General features: G+C 44.2%; 1 protein-coding gene across 1 annotated transcript in view; it reads left to right on the top strand.

Annotated features, from left to right (window-relative positions):
• LOC117173787 (transmembrane protein 8B) overlaps positions 1–3765 on the top strand; it is a 35252-nt gene that overhangs the window by 4154 nt on the left and 27333 nt on the right. The window lies entirely within an intron of this gene.

Below are 3765 nucleotides of genomic sequence, written 5' to 3'. Positions count from 1 at the left end.
TAGATAATAGATAAATGATTAAAGTCATGAATAAAGAAGATAAAGAGTTAAAGTTGAAAGATCAGTTATGAAACATAATAGCACGACTGGATACTCTTCTTGGCCAAGTATCGAATTAGATCTCCTTTTTTGCTTTTGGTTGTTGATACACCTTCGATTTTAAAGTTTTCACTCAGATGCCAAATTTCAAGATTTAAGAATTACTGGGAACTTCTGCTAGACGGTTGACGGACCAACTTACTTGGTCCGGGTTTAGAGGTTCGATGATTATTCTAATCAGTGATGCGAGGACGTCGATATCCCAAGCATACGAATTAGTAATCTATGTGTATTTTTAGGTATTTCACATGGGTTTGCATAATCTAAAAATACACATTAATTACTATACGCATGCCCCCGTGTGGGGTTGTTGGTACCACATCGGGCGCATCCCCAGGTTGCAGATAAGGGAACGTCTCTTTGATATGGATGGTACCGTGGAAATCAAACACCCGGGGCAGACAAAAACCAGCTAGGGGAATGAACCCCAAATTCTAAACCGACGAAAAGTTAGTTTCTTTAAAACGCAGTACCTTAAAAGAGTAACAATATCTCCACTGGTTCTGATCGGATTTAAGCCCCGGTGGCTGGTACCGGTCCCTTGGATTTTGGGGAGGACCAAAGTCATTTCGATCGACGCGTGTGTGAGGAGTTGGGCGAACCGTTCACGGAGGAGGTGGGGCTTCATGGATCAAATGGAGTGATCTGACGCTAGGAGAGGCAAGCTCCGTTTTCTCATGTGTTTGGAAGAGACTAAGAAGCTCCTGAAGTCTCTTCAAGAGGTTAAAAGTATGATGGAGACTTTTCGTGGCAACTCCAAAATGGAATTTCTAGGGGGGTAGTTCAAAGATCACGAACGTTGGGTGAACAAAAAAGTAGCCAAGAGAGTCACTGAAGCAAGGAAGACGGAAAGGCGAAGGAAAGTGATCAGCAGGGGTATCCAGACAGAGAAAGATTCCGTGGAAACTCCCTCAACCCATTATGAGAAGAGAGTGAGGGAGCCCACAATGAGCCCACCTCGATGTCCAAGAATAAGAAGCTGAGGACCTGACCGTACCTACACCGGCACCCAAATCAAAGAAGAAGAAGAAGAGAAAGCCGATGCGAGCTCGACCCGAGGCGGTTCTAATCAAACCGGCTAAGGTTTCGAATTACGCTTAGGTCCTGAGGGACCTCAAACAAAGGGTGAAACCTGAAACCTTTGGTTTTGAAATCAGGGGTGTCAGGGATGGCAGATCAAAGCTGTCTGTTGCCATTAGAAGGGTTGTTGGCGAAGGTGGCAGCGTGAGGCAGCTTGTCCCTCGCACTGAGGTTGATATCTTGAACCTTGACACTACAACAGATGGAGAGGAAGTTGAGGCTGCCGTCAGAAGACATTTTGGTGAGCAGCCCGCTGGTGAAGTAAGGGCCATCCTCACAAAAAAGGACTTTCTGAAGGTTTTCGGTAAACTGTCCAAGGAAATAGCGTCAACGTTGGTATACGCTGGACACCTGAAGTTGGGATAGATGTCATCTCGCGTACGTAAGAAAATGGAGGCTGTGCGATGCTACTGCTGTCTCGGCTTTGGCTACATGGCAGTGAGTTGCAAGGGTCCTAATAGGACGATATGATGCTGAAGGTTAGGCACGGAGAGCCAGAAGTCTGCGGAGTGCGTCGACATTCCCCAGTGCTTCCTCTGCGCTGAAGTGTAAGCTCCGAACTAACCATCTGCCGGAGTCTATGAGATGCGTGTCATTCATGAAGGCAGCCCCGTTGAAGAAGCCTTCTAAATGAGAGCAGTAAATGACCAAGCCCATCCATGATTTCGAAGGGCCACGAGCTCGTTGCGCGAAGTTGTCGCGCAACTGAGGACGATGCGTACATAATAACTGAGACTGATGCTTGAAGAAGTTTAACCTGGCACCGATGGCGCGCGCCGAGGCACAGCGTATTGGCCTTACCCCCATGTTCCTGAAGTAAAGCGAAAGCGGATTCTGGGAACATGGTTTCGCAGGGAAATAGGGAAGGGGATTAGTCAATAAGAATCTGTCATTATCCGGCCTACGTTTTATTTTTTAATTAAATCAAATCTTAGGCTGGCTGACTTATGCAAGATTACCTCTTTCACTACAAAAAAAACTACTGCGCATGCCAGAGATATTTGTCATCTCCCATAACTGATTCTGTTGTTTAACTTCTAATTCCTGGCGGCAGTATTTATGTACGTTTCCCTTCTTCAGATTCAAATATCTGGGCAAGTAATAATAAAGTCGAAGTGGACCTAGGTTTTAATAAGCGTCCAATATCGATCATCTGAAAGAGTGTGAAAAGTTAAAATATCCAATTAGAATTGAGGATTTTAGATATGACTATATTTGGAGAATGACGCAGTGGTTCTAATGCAATAATGCAGTCTAGTGATGGGCGATACTGACAAAAGGAATGACACTTGAGTGTTGATAACAAAAAGTATCGACACTAAAGCAACCATACTATCGATACTTTCATTGGAAGTGGGAGGGGAGGTCGAAAAGGTCATTTTCTGTCTCTATCTTACACCTGAAGTAAAAGTTCCGGATGAAAACGGTTAGAACGCGATTTTTTACATTATTATTATTATTATTTTTATTATTCTGGGTTGAGGCCATAAGAGCCCCTGACGCTTGTGTGATTCCATTGCGTTCCCTTCTGAGCCTAAGCGTGACCCCAAACCCCTCTTCATAAGAAGAGGACCTCAGCCACGCTCTTGGCAGATATTTTTGACTCACTGATGCAGTGACTGCCCGTGAGTGTTAGACGTTTCCCCGCAAGTCCTATCTTATGTCTGTAATACCCGAGGTTTTCATGTCCTACAAGCAATTCTCTTAGCACTTTGCCTTCGTTCCTCCCGAGCTTGAGTATTTTCTTCACTCGGTTACATATTAGCTTTAAGCTTGAGAGAGTTTTTTCGCCATCTGCAACCGCATACCAATCACAGCTCATTCTGATGTTAATGAGTCAGCTAACTGTTAATTTCTTCAGTGGCTGACTTACTGAAAATGCCTAAAACAATGTGGAGTCCCTCGGTTTTCTGTCGCTAGCTTGTTCAGTGCCTTAAAGCACTCCCATACTAATAGCTACGTTGTCGTTGTTCGATTCAGGGCCATTATATCAGCCCTGGTGTCTAAACAGATACGGATGTTTTTTTGTTGTTGCATAGCTCTTTTGCCTTGTAGGCGCACTGGAGCATGACTATAATCTCAGATTATAGATATATAGCATAGGACCCCATCGTGATTAAGAAACGCATTCCATTCCTTACACGATATACACCGGCTCCTACGATCTCCTTGTTCATGGAGACATCTGTAAACCAGTTTTCTTTATCATTGGGTAGGTGTGACTCGCTATTAACTCATTCAATTAGGTTTACTACTTCGCTGAGCGCCGTCTCGGTCGAGTAACCAGCCTTATAGGTGTGTTGGTCCTTGTGAAGTGGCTTAAATGACAAGACCTTATCTCGGATATATCTTTCCACAAGTTTTTCTACTGGTTTTAGTAGAACGGATGTGAGACTGATGGGACGAATATCCTTGGGTGAAGTATAACCGATCCTGCCTGCTTTCGGAATAAAGACTACTCTCGTACGCTTCCATGCCGTCGGAATACGAGGGTGGATTGATAAGTTTCCGGCCTGACCAAGAAAAACAACGTTTTTAAGAATTTTTTTTTTTATTTCTCAACATAATCTCCTCCAAGGCTTATAC

Source organism: Belonocnema kinseyi, chromosome 5, assembly GCF_010883055.1.
Source record: "Belonocnema kinseyi isolate 2016_QV_RU_SX_M_011 chromosome 5, B_treatae_v1, whole genome shotgun sequence".
NCBI lineage: Eukaryota > Metazoa > Arthropoda > Insecta > Hymenoptera > Cynipidae > Belonocnema > Belonocnema kinseyi.
This window is presented reverse-complemented; position numbering and strand designations above follow the sequence as displayed.